The sequence below is a fragment of the Colobus angolensis genome, unplaced genomic scaffold (genome assembly GCF_000951035.1).
Source record: "Colobus angolensis palliatus isolate OR3802 unplaced genomic scaffold, Cang.pa_1.0 Scaffold5, whole genome shotgun sequence".
Taxonomy (NCBI): domain Eukaryota; kingdom Metazoa; phylum Chordata; class Mammalia; order Primates; family Cercopithecidae; genus Colobus; species Colobus angolensis.
The window spans coordinates 15,922,352-15,929,431 of record NW_012118487.1 but is presented as its reverse complement, the minus strand read 5'-3'; positions in this window follow the sequence as shown (position 1 = coordinate 15,929,431).

Sequence of the window (7,080 nt, the reverse complement as noted above, 5' to 3'; positions counted from 1 at the left end):
GCCAGGATGGTCTCGATCTCCTGACCTCGTGATCCGCCCGTCTTGGCCTCCCAAAGTGCTGGGATTACAGGCTTGAGCCACCGCGCCCGGCCTTTTAAATTCTTATAAACTAGTAATGTTTGGAATCTTTTCATTCACTTTTGATAATTGCTGTTAGAGATAAATATGCTTGAACAGCACAAAATTAAATACATTCCTTGCTTTGGTCATTGAGTGTTTAACATAATTATGTTAATTAAAACGTTATAATCAGATTTTCTGTAGAGATCATCTTTTCCAGTGTCTAAACTGCTGCCTTTGGCTGCATTTGATGCTGCTAACTCTTCTGCTTTCTAATGGGACAAGGAAATTTTGCAATTGCTAATCCAACTTCATCTTTTTGACCTTATGAACTTCAGTTGATGAAATTGATCACTCCCTTCTCTTTGAGACAGTTTCTTCATTTGACTTCATTTTGCAACACTAACCACTACTTAACTGCTTTCTCCTGATTTCCTCAAGCTCTTTTTGTTGGCCACCTTTGCTCATTCTCTTATCTGTATTCACTCACTTGCTTAAGTACTCTAAGGACGTCTTCATTTATATCTCCAATTTACCTTCCATGTACTCACTTACTCCTGCAAAATTCCAAAGTCTTATATCTGAATGCTTATTCAACATTTTCACCATTAGCAATATCAGTTCAATAATTCTAAAATGTACACTTGATTGTGTCCTTTAAACTAGTTTCTCCCAATTTCTTCCCATCTCAGCAAAAGACAAATCCAATCTTGCCAGTATTTGGTTCTGAAACTTGGAATATGTTGAGTCCTCTCTCTCACATCCTACATTCATTTCAACAACTATTCAATGCAGTTTCATAGTCAGAATATTCTGATAATATTTTAATCACTTTCATCATCTCCATTACCTTGATGCAAGACATCACCATTTTTGGATTATTGCAAATAGTCTCGCCTTACTTCCTATCTACCATGTAATCTATTTCTTGCATTGCCACCAGGATCATCGTGTTAAAAAGTAAGTCCAATCACGTCCATCTCTAATTAAGGCCCTTCACTTGTGAAGGGTGAGTGAAGGCTTCCCCTCTCACTCAGACTAAAAGTCAAAATCTCTACAATAGATTATATTGACATTATTCCCTACTGCATCACTTCTAGACCTTAGGTCCATTATTCTCCACACTCAGGGTCCTCTGTTCTGAAATCCCAAACTCCAACCTCAGGGCCCTTCACTTGCTGTTCTTTCTATTTAGAATTCAATTTCTCGTGACATCCAGTGGTCATTTCCTTGCTTCCTTCAGATATTTGTTCAAATGTTACCTACTCAGTTAGGATTGTGCAGTATGCTTTATTAGAAGTTACAGTTGATTTTTAAACAACAAGAAGGTTAGAGGCACTGACCTTCAGCACAGTCAAAATTCTGCGTATAACTTTTGACTCCTCTGAAACTTTACCACTAATAGCATATTGTTGCCAGAAGCCACGTTGAATAAACAGTCAATTAGCACATATTTTGTATGTTATATGTACTATATACATTATTCTTACAATAAACTGGAGAAAAATATGTTAAGAAAATCATAAGGAAGAGAAAATGTATTCCTATTCATAAGTGAAGTGGATCACTATAAAGCCCTCATCCTCTTTGTCTTCATGATGAATAGGCTGAGGAGGTGCAGAGTTGATTTTCTTGTCAGGGGTGGCAGAAGTGGAACAAAATTTGTGTAGAAGTGGAGCCTCACAGCTCAAACCAGCATCGTTCAAGTGTCCACCGAACACCACTGTACCTTTCGGCATTCTATATTGTTTTTCATTTTCACTGCGTTATTTTTCTCCATGCCTTTTTTCTTTTAAACCGCCAAGCTCCACAATTAATATATTTTTGCTGTGGATTGCCTGAAGACAAGATTTTTTTTTCCTGCGATGTTCACTTCAATGCCTGGATTGTGTGATGTACTCAATATATATCTCATTAACTGAAATTAGTATGTCTCAGAAGGGAAAATGTTGAAACCTTTTTTGGGCTTATTTATCACATATTCATAAATATCCTGCCTGAAAAAAAATCATATATCTAATATATAATGTGTGCATGGCATTCTTTATTTTCTCTTTCTCCAAAAAAAGAAAAAGTAGAACATACCATATGTCATTCAGTGGCTTCTTAAGAATGTTTCGCTGGCTTCACTTATTCATTGTATTGCTTTAAAATGTTCGTTAACAATATTTTGTATTGAGCTATTATAAAAAATACATTTTCTACAAATTTAACATTCTCTTTATTACCATTTGATCTCATCCTTCCAAAAATTATTTTTATTTTTCACTTGAAATAAATGAATGTAATTTACTTGTTCAACACAAGCAAACTTGTGTTGAAGTTGACATGCAAAACACTCTTTCTAAAATGATGCAAGTATTTTACATGAAAAGATAAAGGTCAAATCTAAGATTGAAATCTGATATATGATCTACATAAAATTATAATCATAAGAATTAAAAATACATAATTATATTTACATAGCGTGTAAAATATAAAGGTATGGTTAGTTACGTTATTGTACTCCCTTTTTTATACTCTACAAAAAATATGAATAAAGTGGGTTTCAGGTTATAAAACTAGACTATTATCTTTCCAAAACTCAGCTTTTTAGTTTAGCTCCTGCAATCTTCTCACAAAGGCAGAAATTAAAAAGTGAGAGAGAAAGAATTAATACCTTTTGTCATGGAAAGAAAATAGTAAAATATTAGAAAAATACGGTGTAGTGGTTAACAGCATGGAATCTGACACAAAATGCCTGGGTTTGAGTACATGCCCTAGCACTTGCTAGCACTTATTTGGGAAAGATACTGACCATTTATTTGCCCTTGTTTTTTAAACTATTAAGTGGAGATGTTGATAGAAACTACATAATTAAATTATTTATAAGATTAAATGACTTAATGTTTGGAAAATGCTTGGATTACATGTCTGGCATGTAGTAAGTGCTAAATAAGTGTGTGATAACTAAATAAATGGGAAAAGAAAATATATTACAATAAGATATATTCTACAGGTAGAGGAAATACTATTTGGAAGTATATTTTATTACTTAGAGTTTAAACTTCATAAGGTAAAGAATCTTGTCTAGTTAGAAAATATTTAGGTCAAGTTGAAATAACCTCCTTCTTTTCTTTTTAGGATTTGTCACTTTTTAATTTCTACCACATTTAATTGCAAGCACCTTTTAACTCCCTCATGGTGCTGAAAATTCAAATGTTCATCTCTTTTCCTCTGTCAAACAGCATCTGAATATATATAGAAATGGATTCAGGGCTCTTTTGGTAAGGAATTTAAAAGATAATAGAGACCGGGTAACATCACAATTTTAATATGTAATTTGATTCTTGTTTTTCTTTATAGTGTAGTGGCAAATATTGAAATGCCAGAGGAAAAAAAATGGAATATTTTAGTATTGTATCTTATTTTAATTACACAAGATGAATTGTATAATTTAAATGTCTTTTTATTAAAATTACTATTTAGTACATTTATATCTCCTTTTTCACTGCAGAATTTTTTGGTTTCTTTGTTTGTTTTTTTCAGAAACGGGAATTTAGCCAAATACAGAGTAATAAGAAAGTATCCTGATAGTTTATCCAGAGTGAAAACTTTCAAGAGTTTTCATATTCCAGGGATCTCTATTAGATAAAAGAAGTATGAATGTATCTTCATTTCTACACACATTATCTTTATTTTTTAGTGCTTGTGCCTTCTGATAAGAAAAGCTTGGAAAACATTCAAATCTATATGAAAATAAACCCTACCATTTCAAGATCAAAGAGAACTGATAAATTTTAATATAATTTCTTAAATTTTTAAATAGTTACTATTTTATAACCTTAAAAATAACTCAATTTACATTTTCTCCTACAGGCTTGTTATTATGTTCAACAACAAAATTTACCAACTTGCAACTCTAAACTGTTGGGGTAAAAACTCATACCCCCAAATTTGTTGCTGATGACTCTCTTGGTTTGTGAAACAACAGACTTTCTCCAGGCGTTATCTTTCCAGATGTAAACCTTTTAACTAGTTCTTATGAAAATATCTGCTAACACAGCAAAATCATGAATGCATGTTTTTCAAATTAAGTTCAATTCATGTCATCATATTTTTAAAAATATAAGGTAATAAAAGTCTTTCTACCCTAAAGTAAAGTCATTTCACTATCTTTGTAGCAACTGAACAATTCTACTGAACCCAATATATGAAAACCTTTCCATACTACTCCCCATCATCTGGTTTCTAATCTGGTTAGTCCTTATTTATAAATCCCTACTTCCATGCCTTTGAATATCTAAAGTGGATTAAGAATGACCACACACTCTCTGTCAAACTTTTCAGTGAGATGTTAATTTTATCCCGTACCTCCACCTCATCCTGGAATCTGGGCTTGTCCAGTGACTGCTCCCTAAGAGAGGCTGTGCCAGTTCTGGGCTTAGCTTTTAAGAGGACTTGGCCGTTTTTGTTTTCTCCCTCTTGGAACACAGGTTCTTGGGTTGCTCTCTCTTGAATACTAGCTACCATGTTATGAGAAGCTCAGGCCACATGCAGGGGCCATATGGAGGGAAGCTGAGGAACTTCAGTGGACAGCCCCATGACCCCCTAGCTGACAGTCAGTGCCAACTGTCAGCTATGTAAAGTAGCCATGTTGGCTCAGCCCAGTCAACCTCCTGGGCCTCAGCCTGTGTCACAGGAAGTGCAACCACCCAGCTGAGTCTATTCAATGCACAGAATCATAAGAGAAATAATAAAATAATTTATTTTAAGTGGCTACAATTTGAAGTGGAGAGATAACTGAAACAACGTCCTTCTGTTTCCTTAAATATAGGGCTTAAATTTGGCTCAATTTAAGGTTCATACCAAGCACCTTTGGTAATTTATTTCAATTGTCTTTATGTTGCATTTTCAACTAGAGTGTAAGTTATTCAAAGTCACTGAATATTGCTCTGTTTTCTTTCCATGTGTCCCTATAGCTATTAGTACATTATTAGCGGCATGGGACTCTGATAACCTGAGGTTGCCAGTTGAATCCTAACAGAATGGGAGTGCAAATAGAGCATAGAACAGGTGTCTTTCTATATAAGTCAAAATTTAAAAGACCATGTCCATGTGCATTATATATATATAATATACACATATATTATACATACATTATATTACATCTAATATAATATGTGATATGCACATATATTATATACATACAATATCCACCCACATTTATATTGGCATTTAATCTGGATTGTCTGAGCAAAAAAGTTAACTGTCATCCGGAGTTTTTTTGTTTGTAAACTAAATCTAAAATATCAGTTTGAGACACATTGTCATCTGTTGGTAATTTACATGAGGAATAGTGAAAGAATACCAGACTGAAGGGAAAAGAGAAATTATGCTCTAAATAAAAAACAAATAAATTATACAGAAAAGGAGAAAAAGCTAAAGTTATGGTCTGGAACGACGCTGTAAAACAGAGGGGAACATAGTAATTTTCTCCTTTCAGTTTCTACCATGTACTTGATTGGGGAAGTAACAGTGATTGTGTCCACTCACTGTAATTAATGATTTTCTCTGAATGGGTGCTGTATGCAAGACCATTTACTAGTTTAACAGTAATGAAGCATGTTTCAACTCAACACCCTGGATTCAACAAATAGAATGATAGTATGCCCATTCCTGCTCCAAGACTATTTTTTAAGGTATTGTTTAAAATGTGAGAGATTTTATTTTTTTAATTCCAAGTTCACTTTTGAGTTATTTAACTTTGAAAAGTAATAACTGTATCAGTACTTAAAAATATATCCAATATAATTAAATGATTCTCTAAATTTATTCCCTTGAGCACCTGATAATATTCCCAGGAAACCTCTCCCTGCTATGTTGCTTCCCAGAATTCATATTTCTGTGTTTCAAAAGTGCACTTCCTTAGAGAGAAAAAGAAGGTTAGAAAATAATGCAGACTACAAAAGGCAAAGTGTATGTGTGGGGGTGGGGGTGAAGAATTAAGTCTCTTACACTCTAGATTAAGTTGCATTTATATAAAATTTAAAGGTAATTGGTCTTGATATAAAGGACACATTCAACAACATTTATTAAATATGTTTTCATTCTATTTCAAAATTCAAGTGATTCACCAAAACAAATATTACAGCATAGCCCTTTATTGATGCATACAGTCCATTTACATTGTTCAAATACATTTTGAATTTCTAATGCGAACAGTTTATTTAAGGCATAACTCTTCCCACTCAAATCTAGGTCTTTCTCAAGTGAGACACTAGAGTGAAAGAGAGTAGAAAGGGGAGGAAGAGATAGGGCGAGCAGAAAAGGAGGGAGTGACAGAGATGAGGGTGAGAAAGAAGAAAGAAGAGAAAGAGAAAATACAGTCTGAAGTCCACAAGCTTATCTATCCCAAGCATGTCTACCCCAAGCATGTGGCTATCATATCCAGGTTGTAACAAAGAGGTGACTATGGCGTTTCTTTTTGGCTCTAGACAGGCACATTCAGCCTGCATTGCATGCATGTCTGTCACCTCATCTAAGTCCCCATTCCTTCCGGAGTTGTGAGCTCCAGATCCAAGAGTGCCCAGTGCACGGTACTGGGCACGCTGTCCCTTGGTGAGGCTGCCACAGGTTCCTGCGTGTGCGGTCAGGGGCGTTGGTGCATTGATATGTTAGGTGGAGGGAGGAGTGCCATCTGCCAGAGTCTTATCTCGGTCCCCACGTTTTCTGGCCATCGCGGAGGAGTGTGCGAGGACAGGTAGCCCTCGCAGTGACAAGGCGCGCGGAGTGCGGTCGTGCAAGGCGGGGGAGGAGCGGGGTGGCACTGCCAAATCTTCACCGGGGCCCCGGGTGTTTGCAGACCCGAAGAGAGCCGCCTTGGGTCTCCACGGTGTCCTCCAGCAGCTGCTGCCTGACAACTCTGAGCCTCAGCTCTACCTTGCTTCGGGATCCTCTTCCTCCTCCTTCCCCAGCCCCCACCTGGCCTGAACGGCGGGACGCGCGGCCCGGGGGATCCCCTGTCCTCGGGACCGGCCC